Source organism: Oncorhynchus mykiss, chromosome 21 (genome assembly GCF_013265735.2).
Source record: "Oncorhynchus mykiss isolate Arlee chromosome 21, USDA_OmykA_1.1, whole genome shotgun sequence".
Taxonomy (NCBI): Eukaryota; Metazoa; Chordata; class Actinopteri; order Salmoniformes; family Salmonidae; genus Oncorhynchus; species Oncorhynchus mykiss.
The window spans coordinates 51002827-51019028 of NC_048585.1; positions in this window are offsets into that span (position 1 = coordinate 51002827).

Genomic DNA, 16202 nt, shown 5'->3' on the forward strand with positions numbered 1-16202 from the left:
ATGGAGTTTTACAACATTGGGAAGTTATTTTGGTTCCTCCATTGATTCATTCGTTATTTTAGTCATTTACGAGTGTGTTTGTGAGGTCATACACATCAGAACACAGATATGATTATTTTTAATTCACAGAAACAACTTCCCTTCATCCGTATCTATTGATGACACTTTCCCAAGTCGATAGTGGCAAAGCGACACATGACGCAATGATAGGCCTACATGAGGGATATTAATTTGGCGCGTCTCCCGTGGCCAAAGGGCACCCTGTGCACATTGGAGGGAAACAGGCTAGTATATTTGTTTTACTCTTATGAATTATTCATTAATCCTGAGTAATTGTGTAAGGTTGTTACAACTGAAATATGTCTCACGTGTTTAGCAGTAAAAACAAAAATGCATATCACCAATAATGGCCTATAAGGAATTGATGGTTGGAAGACAAGGCACATAACTTCCTTGCTTAAAACCATGCAGCCACAATAGTTAGATTCCTTCATTATAATATGATGTAATATTTCACTGGAGATGGGCATGTCAAAGAGAGGCATACCATAAAAATGATGAATGGGGACCCCAATGGGGTCCAATAAAGGTCAGTCTCTTATAGCTATGGTTTTTGCTAGTCCAATTGTATTTTACATTTTTGTTATTATTCCACAAGGCGTAATCAAATCCAGCCCCCACAGAGTCCATCTGGCTCTTATCATTACAATCAATAATATGGTAAATGTACTGTTAAAATATAAAATACAGTATGCAATACCATGTACTGTTACAATATAAAATACAGTATGCAATACCATGTACTGTTAAAATATAAAATACAGTATGCAATACCATGTACTGTTACAATATAAAATACAGTATGCAATACCATGTACTGTTAAACTATAAAATACAGTATGCAATACCATGTACTGTTACAATATAAAATACAGTATGCAATACCATGTACTGTTAAAATATAAAATACAGTATGCAATACCATGTACTGTTAAAATATAAAATACAGTATGCAATACCATGTACTGTTAAACTATAAAATACAGTATGCAATACCATGTACTGTTAAAATATAAAATACAGTATGCAATACCATGTACTGTTAAACTATAAAATACAGTATGCAATACCATGTACTGTTAAACTATAAAATACAGTATGCAATACCATGTACTGTTACAATATAAAATACAGTATGCAATACCATGTACTGTTAAACTATAAAATACAGTATGCAATACCATGTACTGTTACAATATAAAATACACTATGCATTACCATGTACTGCCGCTATTGTATGTATAGGCTCTGCAAATTAATATGAATCTTTTGTACCGGTTTTTATGAGCTGCACTAAGCCAAATTCCCTACCACTTCAGTTGGTATGGCAATGAAGTATTCAATCTTGAATCTTGAACATTTCCAGTTCTGAACCAGTCTGCTAGTTACTGTAGACTAGTAATATCACCAGCCCCGATGAGGTTAAAGTACTATAGCTCACATAACTCCTCAATAGCAGTAATGAGACACAATTTGAAGGGTCCTGGGGTAGTGTGTGTGGTATTGCACAGTTCACGTAGTTGGATTTGTTAGCCCAGCTATTTAAAGACAACAGGTCTGAAGTAATAACAGCTCTGAGTTTACACTGACCGTGACCTCGTTAAAGGAGGGCTCTGCTATTTGATTGATGGTCTTTCTTCGTTCACAGGATCTATGAGGACTTACTGAAGAGTGAAAGTGCATACATCCATAAAAGACGGTACATGTTTGACAGGCTAGTCTAATGGGGATTGCACACTTCCCACTGGGCACACACTGGTTGAATCAACGTTGTTTCCATCCCATTTCAATGAAATTACGCTGAACCAATGTGGAATGGATGTGGAATTGACGTCTGTGTCCAGTGGGTTGACATCACCCCACTTATCAATAGTGGATGTGTAATGTCCCCTAAGCAAGCAGTGGGATTCACACAGTTGGCACCAACTAAAAATGGATCCCGGAAATGAAGAGGTGTCTGTCAGTCAATTCAATGCATTGAGTTTGCACTTCTATATTGCTTGCAATGTGCATCACGGTGTTCAGGCTTTCTTTCCATTCAGGTGTGAGACAATGTACTTTAGCTGTTTTGTAACCATGGTTGAGCTTCACACAAACCAACAGACATGGCACCGTAGTAGAGTAACTAAAGTGCTTCAGATGACCAAAAGAAGTGGCGTTATTTCCCTGTTATTCCCCGAAGGCTGACAATGTAACTGGGATGTCAGTTGGTGTGTACCTATACTGTAGCAACCTTAACATAGAAGCCTTTTGTGAAGTACATGAAAGTACACTCTTATAAAAAAAAGGGTTCCAAAAGGGTTATTCAACTGTCCCATAGGATAACCCTCTGAAGAACCCTTTGTGGTTCCAGGTAGAACCCTTTTTGGTTCCAAGTAGAACTCTTTTGGGTTCCATGTAGAACCCTTTGTGTAAAAGGTTCTACATGGAACTCCAAAAGAGTTCTACTTGGAACCAAAAAGGGTTTTGACATACAATCAACACCATCCTAAGGCACTGATTTGACATACAGTGTATCTTATGCCATTCGAACCTGAATGGAAAGTAATAGAAACGTAGCCAATGGGAGTGCAGCTATAGACATAGGCTAGGCCAGAGCCATGTACTGTACATTTTATGTAAATATTAGTCAAAAGTTGTCACATCTACTCATTCCAGGGTTTTTCTTTATTTTTATTATTTTCCACATTGTAGAATAATAGTGAAGACATCAAAACTATGAAATAACACATACGGAATCACGTAGTAAACAAAAAAGTGTTAAACAAATCAAAATATATTTTAGATTTTTCAAAGTAGCCACCCTTTGCCTTGGTGACAGCTTTGCACACTCTTGGCTGTATATGTATATATTTAGCATATAAATATATGGCTCTGGGGTAGGCTAATGTTTATTGGCAGCTCTCTGTATTGTTTACAGGAAATAGCAGCCAGGGACAGATGGCCTGCCTATAGCATATCTACCTTACAGAGCAGTGTATGACACCATACCTGAAACCCCAGACACTAGAACAATAAACTCGCAACAGCTTCCAAGTCTAGCATACTGACATTTAACTGCCTATACATAGATGTGTGACACTTTATTTAACCTTTTGTTTATTTGTCAGTTGACTGTGAACAAGACACCGGGTTGTCATTTTTAATAGCTACCTTGAAAGAGGCAAATGGCATAACAAAGACTTGAAGAAAGACTGGAAAATAACAATCCATTAAAAATAATGAGGTCCTTGCATTCTATATTTAAAGGGGAACTCCACCCCAAAATTGGACTTTGATCTGGGCCACATTCAACAGGGCCCAACCATTTGGAACGTTCAGACGGATAGATATTTTGGCTCTCTGATGTGTGGCGTGAGAAATCCTGTCATGTTCATTACATGTTCTCCCTCCTTTGACTGTTGCTTCTCACCTTTTGAGAGTACTTCGTATCATTATTTTACCCCAAACTGTCCTAACTAGCCTAAACAATCATAGAACAGCACAGTACCTCAGCTCACAGAATAATAGTCTTAATAGCCATATAACCTTCGCTCCAGCCAGTAGTTTTGGAGTGAGTGTCTCTTCTGTGTTTTATGAGACATCTGGTGTGAAATGTTATTGAAAATCAAAGCTTAGTACTGCCTAACAGTGTGCTGGCAGACAAAGCAGTGTGAAAATAGCTCTCATGAGTCGCCTCCAGCTGCTACAGGTAAGCTGTGTGAGTTGTTTTGATGAGTCATGTTCCCATGGCAACACGGGAGTCAGAGAAGAATTTGTGTTTTGATGTCGATCTAAATATCTTTTATAGTCTTGTTATTCCCACTGAGACAGATTTTGAGACCTCTCTTAGGTATCTCTGTTGTCTCAAATTCCTATGTCACCAGCTCACCCCTCATAATCTTGAGATGGTGAAATTGAAGCAATGTGTGTTAATCTTTACTGTATCTAAGCAACAGGGGAACTTTTTTGACAGTATTCTGTGGCACGAAGAATATACTGTATGTATGACAAGTGGCGCAGGTAGAGAAGTTTGTTTGTATGCCACAAGCCTGAAGGCCTATAACCAAGCCAATATCTAAACATTACACATCATATTTGAATCATATTTGCATAAAGGGTTCATAACAGTTCTCTAATTAAACGGTACCATCACTAGCCTCTAATAAGGTACGATTCTCTCTAATAACCCAATTCGTTTTTTGTAAGTTACATGCATGACTACAGCCTCACTCAACTCCTTGCTGATTGAAAGGTTTGGTCAACCACAGGTGGCCAAAGCCCTGTCAAACCATTGCTTTGTTCACCTGGCAACCCTCTTTTATGTGGAGACCAAACAGAGTGGAGAGAGAGCTAGCAGGTAGGGGTGGGCAGGAGGCATAAATAATGCCTTTTCAGTTGGATCCCTTCGACCCGGCAATAACACAGTGTGGCCACTTTTGAAAGGGATCCTTTTTTTGTTGTTGATGACTCGGTTTACCTACGTTATTCATTTATTTCTCCATCTGTCTATGTGTTGCATTCTTCAGTCAACTCTGGCTAATACCATACATCTGCATTAGCCTACTCTCTGCCTTGACTGGTCATAACAGTTGAGTCATCATACAGACAGTCACTCTAATTGGATAGAATCAGGTCACATTTCTGACTCACCATATTTACTGTGTCCTCTTGGTTCCCTGTGGGGCATTGAGTTGATATAAGTTCATGCCATGATGGACGTTGAAGTGAGTACATTCAGCGACTGACCATTAACAGCAAACATGGAAGTGAACAAATCCAACTATATTCAAAGAGCCTTAAAACATTTGTTTGATTAAAGGATTGAACATCCTCATACACTTTACAGGATAATGGACAACAAAAGACGTTCAAAACACAATTAACACAACTCCGAAGGCAACTGGAAAACCCAGTAGCAGCTACACGGGGAAAGAGGACTATGAGGGCTGAGCTCAGAGCTCAGTGAGTTTACAGTAACAGTGTGTAAACGGAGATTGTGGGAACAGATTGACAGTGGGCCATAGCACAGACAGAGGCAGACACACTGCATTCATTATCACCAGGAGACAGGAGCTCTTTGAAGCCAGCCCAGGCACCAACTAGCAGACAGGAGTGGCATGCAGGCAGGCAGCGCAAACAGCTTCTGCAGAAGGCAATGAAAAGGGCCTCATAAAAAAAAAAACTAGACCAGTGATGGAGAAAACACCACTAAACAGCTTTAAAAAGGGGATGGTGTAATGACATAATGAGGCACTTGGGATTATGTATGTCTAACGCTATTTGTGTGGGAGTGACAAAGTTTTGAGAGTTTTATTAACGGTCGCGCGGCCACCGTCACAGTTTGATGTGTTTGTTTGAATACAGATTGAAATACCGATTGTCCACCTGAAATATTTGGCAGATGTTAATTGCCTTTGAAGAAAAGTTCAGTAGGCTATATTACATCTGGGGGTGCAACAGAGGGAGTGGAATGCAAGTGCGGGATGTCAACGCTGTTATCTTCTTCACGATACTGATCCCATTCATATTATGACTTAATGGCTTATGGCCTAACAACCCCCTGCAATTATATCATTATGTCGAACGGAGCTCCATGTAACATAGATGAATGTTGTTCTTCTGTCTGCATTACATCATAGAGTCATGTTTTTTTAAGCGTAGAAATATAATTCTATGATTGGAAGACTGCAGATTAGATTTAATGGTGATTGATTACTTATGCCTGCCAAGTGTCATTTCATTATGATTGAGTACTAATGCCTGACAAGTGACATTTGATGATGTTACCTGAGCACTGGTTTCTGATCACGGTCCTCGATAGTCTAGTGTTGTTTTCTGTGGGCTCGTTGTTCTGAGAATTTCTGTTTTATTTGGCTTTTACAACCTCTGACAGTAAATTGTCAAGGGGAACAAAGGCAGAGCAGGTGTGCTTTGAAAGAGCCCTCCTCTCACTTCTCTGTTGTTCAGCGGAGATGTAGGAGTGTTATCATTTCACCACCTGTTTACCCTCACATTCACAGGCCCACACAAACACACACACCACACACATCACACACACACACCACACACCATATTTACTGGGCTGCAGAGTAAAAAAGAAAAATTATAAGAAACATCCCTCAGCTCTTCCCATAATAAGCATTTTGCACATCTGCTCTGCTCGTTCTCCCCCCATCTCCCTCTTTACCTTTTCACAACGTACAGTATACAACGCCACCCAGGGGGAGGAGATGTCCTAGCGGGCACTTATACACTGGCCTGCATCTAACACAGAATACCTCCATTGACAGCCACGCCACTTAAGCCATCCATCAAGATATCCATCAACGCCACAGAGACATGGCCACTCTGTTCCTGGGTCCGACTGGGGTCCCTGTGAAGTGCTGGGCCACTGTTACGTAACGGGGGAACAATGCACAAGTCATATCCCAAAGCCACTGGCACCACTCACTACTATACAGACTTCAACGCTACCACTCCCTACTATACAGACTTCAACACTACCACTCCCTACTATAAAGACTTCAACACTTCCACTCATTACAATACAGACATCAACACTACCACTCACTACAATACAGACTTCGTTGGTTCCGTTTTTCTGTGCTCCGTTTTATTTACTTAACAAATAAGGAACACTCAAAATGTGCACTTATAAATCATAACAATTTTTATCAAAATACAGCTGTAGACAGAAGTCAAAGATCAAACATCACACATACAACTGATGTCTCTCATGAGTTCTGCCCCATAGGAAAAGTCCACGTTGCTTTTATCATGCTCGTAGTCAACCCCCATGTGATGTCATTGCATACGTCATTACCTGCTACTCCTCACACAAACCCATGAATACACAGCTATACAAACTTGCAAGAGAATAGTTAGTGTTTTCTAAGACCTCAGCAGTAAATGTCCACTCCCCCAAGTTGATGTATGTCTGACTAGCCTCGTATCTCTTCCACTCCCCCAAGTTGATGTATGTCTGACTAGCCTCTTATCTCTTCCACTCCCCCAAGTTGATGTATGTCTGACTAGCCTCTTATCTCTTCCACTCCCCCAAGTTGATGTATGTCTGACTAGCCTCTTATCTCTTCCACTCCCCCAAGTTGATGTATGTCTGACTAGCCTCTTATCTCTTCCACTCCCCCAAGTTGATTTATGTCTGACTAGCCTCTTATCTCTTCCACTCCCCCAAGTTGATGTATGTCTGACTAGCCTCTTATCTCTTCCACTCCCCCAAGTTGATGTATGTCTGACTAGCCTCTTATCTCTTCCACTCCCCCAAGTTGATGTATGTCTGACTAGCCTCTTATCTCTTCCACTCCCCCAAGTTGATGTATGTCTGACTAGCCTCTTATCTCTTCCACTCCCCCAAGTTGATGTATGTCTGACTAGCCTCTTATCTCTTCCACTCCCCTGCAGGGCTCTTTGTTCATCTTTGAAGTGCTTTCTCACAGACCCCCCATTTCTTAATAAGAGGCAGAGACTTAGACTGTGGAACAATTCTAAAACCTTACAATGAATATACATATTGTTAATCTGTAGTCTAGGGCCCTATACATGTAGAGGAGCAGTGTTCCAATAGCCCCTCCCCTTCTATTAATACAACATAAGCATAATCAATTATTATAATACATCAAACATTTGGTGCAGCCCCTATCATGACCCCAATTTGACCCCATCAACTTTAACACTACCACTCTCTACTGTACAGACTTCAACACTACCAACACTTCCAATCATTACCATACAGACTTCAACACTACCACTCACTACTATACAGACTTCGACACCACCACTCACTACTATTGTCACGACTTCCGCCGAAGTCGGTCCCTCTCCTTGTTCGGGCGGTGTTCGGCGGTCGACGTCACCGGCCTTCTAGCCATCACTGATCCATTTCTCATTTTCCATTGGTTTTGTCTTGTCTTCCTTCACACCTGGTTCCAATCCCATCAATTACATGTTGTGTATTTAACCCACTGTTTCCCCTCATATCCTTGTCGGAGATTGTTTTGATTGTATGTGATGTGCTATTTAGTGTTGGTGTGCGACGGATTTTGTACCCACTTTGTTATTTTGTACATTTTGGTTGTTGTGGAGTTTTGTCAGCATTTAAAACAACTCAGTTTATACCAAGTTCTTTCTCCTGCGCCTGACTTGCCCTGCCACCAACACGCACCCCTTATAACTATACAGACTTCAACACTAGCAACACCTCCATTCACTACTATACAGACTTCAGCACTACAATTCACTACTATACAGACTTCAGGACTCAGCCCGGAGTGAGTAAGAGGTCCTACTCCAACACTGCTGAGCAACACATTATAAAGGCCTACTGTTATAGTAATTTGTGATGTGTTATAAATGGCGAGGAATGTTGGAGTGTGGTTAGCAGTGTGATTTAATATAACATTAATATTGCAGTGTTATTATGAGCATGTTCAGCATATAAATCAATGAACGACTGCGTCCAATAAGGACCAGTGTGTACTGTAGCTTTTCCACGGGCACAAGCTTAGGCTACCTAATTAGAACTGTTGCTTGAGAGAAGTAAAACTGAACCTGTTCCATGCTTCTTGGGAGGTCCTAATTATTTATTCAAAGCAATTTCATAAAAACTGACTTATGTGATTTAGTATTGGTAATGAGACAACTTTAGTTTTCATACCGGCACTTTTTTGGCTCTAAATTTCACACAGGCAGTCATCAGAAGAATGATTCTGCCACCGTCTCGGATGTCATTACTTTTTCAGCAGGACCATGCAGTATTAACCAATGTTACACAAGTCTAATCAGGGAAGTAAGTTAAGGCTTCTAGAAACCTCTGCCGCACCACCAACCAATTTCTCGTTAATCTTTAATTAAGCACAAGGTGCAGCGTTGATTCATCTGTTCTCGACGGGCGCTATTTCCAGCCGTCGTCACCCACTTTCCTACACTCTCTAGGGAAGGAAGAGGGGAGTCTGTTAAAACAGGAAGGACTATAAAAAAATATCCTGGTAAAATGTGATTGTGTTGAACAGGGCTACTTACAGAAAGTATGGACTTGTTTCTGGACATGATGGCCAGCTACAAAATCAGGGTGTTGGGAAATGACTTTCAGAAGATGACCCAGTCTGGTATTCAATCCAATCTTGACTGCATAAATATTGAAGCTTAACAGAGCACATTTTTGCAGCACAGGAGCTATGGAAGTGGTGGGGGTGACTTAACTCATTCCTCGTACCTAACCTATATAATACTGTACATGTCATCATAACATAACTTGATGATTTACATTTGGATAGGATGTTGGCCTATAGAACAATACCACCTTCTCTACAGTTTAACATCATTATCTTTTCAACACCATCTCACGGTAGCCTAATGCAGAGCAGCATATACCCACTCTCCTCAAACTGCACTGAATATTTCTGGGAGATTGCATTCGAACCAGTGTGTGCCCATCTCCTCAGCTATGTTAAAAGAGTGTGTTATGCACCTAAAATGTTTTATACTTCAACATGAAGTGGCCTCAAAGGACCCATTCTCTCTAGCTAACATAATGTTGTGCTGCTAGAATGTAAAATGTACAATCTCTTTAAATTGCTGTCATTTGTTGAATAATTATCTCGGAAAGGGAATATACAGTGGGGCAAAAAAGTATTTAGTCAGCCACCAATTAAGCAAGTTCTCCCACTTAAAAAGATGAGAGAGGCCTGTAATTTTCATCATAGGTACACTTCAACTATGACAGACAAAATGAGAAAAAAATCCAGAAAATCACATTGTAGGATTTTTTATTAATTAATTTGCAAATTATGGTGGAAAATAAGTATTTGGTCATCTACAAACAAGCAAGATTTCTGGCTCTCACAGACCTGTAACTTCTTCTTTAAGAGGCTCCTCTGTCCACCACTCGATTCCTGTATTAATGGCACCTGTTTGAACTTGTTATCAGTATAAAAGACACCTGTCCACAACCTCAAACAGTCACATTCCAAACTCAACTATGGCCAAGACCAAAGAGCTGTCAAAGGACACCAGAAACAAAATTGTAGACCTGCACCAGGCTGGGAAGACTGAATCTGCAATAGGTAAGCAGCTTGGTTTGAATAAATCAACTGTGGGAGCAATTATTAGGAAATGGAAGGCATACAAGACCACTGATAATCTCCCTCGATCTGGGGCTCCACGCAAGATCTCACCCCGTGGGGTCAAAATGATCACAAGAACGGTGAGCAAAAATTCCAGAGCCACACGGGGGGACCTAGTAAATGACCTGCAGAGAGCTGGGACCAAAGTAACAAAGCCTACCATCAGTAACACACTACACCGCCAGGGACTCAAATCCTGCAGTGCCAGACGTGTCCCCCTGCTTAAGCCAGTACATGTCCAGGCCCGTCTGAAGTTTGCTAGAGAGCATTTGGATGATCCAGAAGAAGATTGGGAGAATGTCATATGGTCAGATGAAACCAAAATATAACTTTTTGGTAAAAACTCAACTCGTCGTGTTTGGAGGACAAGGAATGCTGAGTTGCATCCAAAGAACACCATACCTACTGTGAAGCATGGGGGTGGAAACATTATGCATTGGGGCTGTTTTTCTGCAAAGGGACCAGGACGACTGATCTGTGTAAAGGAAAGAATGAATGGGGCCATGTATCCTTCCATCAGCAAGGGCATTGAAGATGAAACGTGGCTGGGTCTTTCAGCATGACAATGATCCCAAACACACCGCCCGGGCAACAAAGGAGTGGCTTCGTAAGAAGCATTTCAAGGACCTGGAGTGGCCTAGCCAGTCTCCAGATCTCAACCCCATAGAAAATCTTTGGAGGGAGTTGAAAGTCTGTGTTGCCCAGCAACAGCATCAAAACATCACTGCTCTAGAGGAGATCTGCATGGAGGAATGGGCCAAAATACCAGCAACAGTGTGTGAAAACCTTGTGAAGACTTACAGAAAACGTTTGACCTCTGTCATTGCCAACAAAGGGTATATAACAAAGTATTGAGATAAACTTTTGTTATTAACCAAATACTTATTTTCCACCATAATTTGCAAATAAATTCATTAAAAATCCTACAATGTGATTTTCAGGATTGTTTTCCCTCATTTTGTCTGTAATAGTTGAAGTGTACCTATGATGAAAATTACAGGCCTCTCATTTTTTTAAGTGGGAGAACTTGCACAATTGGTGGCTGACTAAATACTTTTTTGCCCCACTGTAAATACATTTTTATGGTATATATAGATTAATAATAATTAATACAATTACCAGCACACGTTCAGCAATTAGACATTGATTTCAACAGTGTTAAGATAACTAGATAACCAACTCCATGACAAAACCTATTACGATCACCTTGGTACAGTCTCTACAGTTAAACCAGGCCTGAACCTTTAGCTGTGTAAAATCTGTCTCAAACCAGTGTTACAGTCACCCCCTCATAAAACAAACAGCACAGTGTACAGTAATTGCTCTCTGTTTTGACGTTACTATTTGCCCACCCCTGGTCCACATGTTGCTGTTTGACTTTTCCATACTGGCTGCCAGATGTGTCCACCCCCAAGCTAACACAGCCTGCCTGACCAGCTAAAACACTGGTTTGGGTCAGTGTATTTGGAGAGGCCGTGCTTGATCAGTGGTGTAACGTACTTAAGTAAAAAATACTTTAAAGTACTATTTAAGTCGTATCTGTACTTACCTATTTATATTTTTGACATATTTTACTTTTACTTCACTACATTCCTAAAGAAAATAATGTACTTTTTACTCCATACATTTTCCCTGACACCCAAAAGTACTCATTACATTTTGAATGCTTGTTCTGGCCATCTCTACTGCCTCTGATCTGCTTCCTTTGTAAATTATGTCTGACACCATGCCCAAATGTGCGCCATCGTGCGTCCGCAAATTGATTTTGTCACCCCACAACAAACGAGATCATGACACGCAGGTTGAAATATCAAAACAAACTCTGAACCAATTATATTAATTTGGGGATAGGTCTAAAAACATTAAGCATTTATGGCAATTTAGGTAGCCATCTTGCAGTTTTTAGCTATTTTGTTCTATTTAGCTAGCTAGCTTGCTGTTGCTAGCTAATTTGTCCTGGGATATAAACATTGAGCTATTTTACCTGAAATGCACAAGGTCCTCTACTCCAACAATTAATCCACACATAAAACGGTCAACCGAATCATTTCTAGTCATCGCTCCTCCTTCCAGGCTTTTTCATCTTTGGACTTTATATGGCGATTGGCAACTAACTTTCATAGTAAGGTGCATTAACACAACCGACCTCAGTTCATCTTTCAATCACCCACGTGGGTTTAACCAATGAGGAGATGGGAGAGGCAGGAATTGCATCGCGTTCTGCGTCACAAATAGAAGCAACTTCTATTTTAGCGCCTGGCAACATAGACGCTCGTTGGAGTACGCGAGCAGTGTGGGTGCAATGATTGAATAAGATGTACTTGTACGTTTATTTAGCAACGCTCACACACGCGACGCAACGCGATCGGTGTGGTCAGCATGTGAGTGTTGGAGTGTACCGCACTAAGAGCAGGCGGGCCGGCTGGCTAATAAAGCCCAACTAATCAGCAAATACACAACAGGTGTAACCAATAAACAGACAAGGAGGGGGAGGAAAGAATCAGTGGCAGCTAGTAGGCCGGTGACGATGAGGAGTCGTGACAGCCGTATGGAATTAGAAAATATGTGTTTATTTTTCTTTTGATACTTAAGTATATTTTAGCAATTACATTTACCTTTGATACTTAAGTATATTTAAAACCAAATACTTAAGACTTTTACTCAAAGTATTTTACTGGATGACTCTTAACTCTTGACTTTAACTTGAGTAATTTTCTTTGAAGGTATCTTTACTATTACTAAAAGTATGACAATTGGGTACTTTTTCCGCCACTGTGCTTGATGAAAGGCAAATATCCATTTTGTGTTCAAATGAATCAAGTCAAATTGTATTTGTCACATGCGCCGAACACAACAGCTGTAGACCTTACGTGAAATGCTTGCTTTACAAGCCCTTAACCAACAATGCAGTTCAAGAAATAGAGTTAAGAAAATATTTACTAAATAGCAAGTAAAAAATACATGTAACAATAAAATGACATAACAATAACGAGGCTTTATACAGGGGGTACCGGTACTGAGTCAATGTGCGTCAATGTGCGGGGGTACATGTTAGTCGAGGTAGTTTGTACATGTAGGTTGGGTTAAAGTGACTATGCAGAGATAATACACAGCGAGTAGGAGCAGTGTAAAAACAAAGGGGGTGTATGTAAATATTCCAGGTGACCATTTGATTAATTGTTCAGCAGACTTATAGCTTGGGGGTAGAAGATGTTAAGGAGCCTTTTGGACCTAGACTTGGCACAACCGGTACCACTTGCCATGTAGTAGCAGAGAGAACAGTCTATAACTTGGGTGACTGGAGTCGTTGACAATTTTTGGGCCTTCCACACCTACTCACTTCAAGTGCAGTCGTAAAAACCATCAAGAGCTATGATGAGAGCCCTCTGTAGCGCCTTACGGTCGGATACTGAGTAGTTGCCATACCAGGCACTGATGCAGCCATGGTGCAGTTGTAGAACTTTTTGAGGATCTGGGGACCCATACCAAATCTTTTCAGTCTCCTGAGGGGGAAACGGTGTTGTTGTGCCCTCTTCTTGGTGTGTTTGGATCATGATAGCTTGTTGGTGATGTGGACACCAAGGAACTTGAAATTCTAGACTCACTCCACTACAGCCCCGTCAATTTTAACGTGGGCCTTTTCAGCCCTCCTTTCCCTGTAGTCCACTACAATCTCCTTTGTCCTGCTCACATTGGAGGGGAGTGGTTATTGTCGTGGCACCACACTGCCAGGTCTCTGACCTCCTCCCTATAGGCTGTCTCATTATTGTCGGTGATCAGGTCTACCACTGTTGTGTCATCAGTAAACTTAATGATGGTGTTGGAGTCATGCTTGGCCACAGTCGTGGGTGAACAGGGAGTACAGGAGGGGACTACGCACACACCCGAGGGGCCCCGGTGTTGAGGATCAGCGTGGCAGATGTGTTGTTGCCTACCCTTACCACCTGGGGGTGGCCTGTCAGGAAGTCCAGGATCCAGTTGCAAAGGGAGGTGTTTAGTTCCAGGGTCCTTAGCTTAGTGATGAGCTTTGTGGGCACTATGGTGTTGAACGCCGAGCTGTAGTCAATGAACAGCATTCTCACATAGGTGTTCCTTTTGTCTAGGTAGGAAAAGGTAGTGTGAAGTGTGATTGATATATGCGGCATCTGTGGTTTTCTTGGGTCGGTATGCGAATTGGAGTGGATCTAGGGTTTCCGGAATGATGGTGTTAATGTGAGCCATGACCAGCCTTTCAAAGCACTTCATGACTAACGACGTGAGTGCTACGGGGTGGTAGTTATTTAGGCAGGTTACCTTCTCATTATTGGGCACAGGGACTATGGTGGTCTGCTTGAAACGTGTTGGTATTACAGACTTGGTCGGGGTTAGGTTGAAAATGTCAGTAAAGAACCTTCCAGTTGGTCCACGCATGCTCTGAGTACATGCCTTGGTAATCCGTCTGGCCCCTCCACCTTGTGAATGTTGACCAGAACATTGCCTATGGAGAGTGTGATCACACAGTCGTCTGGAACAGCTGATGCTCTCATGCATGCTTCAGTGTGGTTGCCTCAAAGCAAGCATAAAAGGTATTTAGCTCGTCTGGTAGGGTTGCGTCCCTGGGCAGCTCGAGGCTGGGTTTCCCTTTGTAGTCCATAATAGTTTGCAAGCCCTGCCACATCTGACAAGCGTCAGCCAGTGTAATAGGATTCAATCTTAGTCCTGTATTGACACTGCCTGTTTAATGGTTCGTCTGAGGGCATAGCGGGATTTTTCATGAGCGTCCAGATTAGTGTCCCGCTCCTTGAAAGCGGTAGCTCTAGCCTTTATCTCGGTGCGGATGTTGCCTGGAATCCATGGCTTCTGGTTGGGATATGTATGTATGGTCACTGTGGGGACGACGTCGTCAATGCACTTATTGATGAAGCCAATGACTGAGGTGGTATACTGAGGTGGTATATATACCAATGACTGAGGTGGTATACTCCAATGCCATTGGATGAATCACGGAACATATTCCAGTCTGTGCTAGGATTGTGTCCCTGGGCTACAGGTGGGCGGCACTTTCACCTTACCATGTTGATGTGCCTGTGATTCCACAAGGAATGCAGGTGCAACACTGTTACAAGGTCAATTCAACGTTATTGAACTGCGATGTTTGGGGGAGATGATGTAAAAAAGAGCTGTCTACGTCTCAGTGTAGTAACCAGCCGCAGTTCTGATGCCATGGAAACACCACCCCCAGTCTGGCATCTATGGTAACCCCTTTCTCCGTCCTGCATCAAGTGGATTTAACAAGTGACATCAATAAGGGATCATAGCTTTCACCTGGATTCACCTGGTCAGTCTATGTCATGGAAAGACCAGGTGTTCATAATGTTTTGTACCGACAGTGTATACTGCATGACAAGGTGTGTATACTATGGCATGAAGTGTGTTTGTTACTGTTCTGTGGTCCGCTCACTGTATTGTATCAGTTTCTATACTGTCTCCAGTAGCCTGGTAGGATTTATGATATTAGGTGGCATCTGGAACAAAATGTCAAGGGCCCAATGAGATAAGAGACCGAGAAAGCGTAGCCTGCTGTCCAAGCGTGAGGTCATCAGGTCGTCAGTGTTGTGACAGGAAGAGTTCTCAGGTTTGCAGTGAGTGTGAGTGTTTATACAGTGTCTATGAAGGTGAATGTGAGCTGTTCCTGTTTTTCCCCAGAACATTCATTTACATGCATTGGATGGGTAGGCAGTCAGGCAAGCAGACAGAAGGTAGATTGTGAAGTGGCAGAGACAGACTGAGTTTCTTTGTCATCCTTCTTGACTTTCCTCTGTCACCGCTTTCCATTAGAGCTGTCTCATTAAAAAGCCCACCAGGGCAATATGTGACTAGTCTACAGCGCCATCAGGAAGTATTAATATCCCGTGACTTGTCCCACATTTTGTTGTGTTACAGCCCAAATTCAAAATGGATTCAATAGATTTTTTTCTCACCCCTTTACACACAATACCCCATAATGACAAAGTGAAAATGTTTTTGGAAATGTTTGCA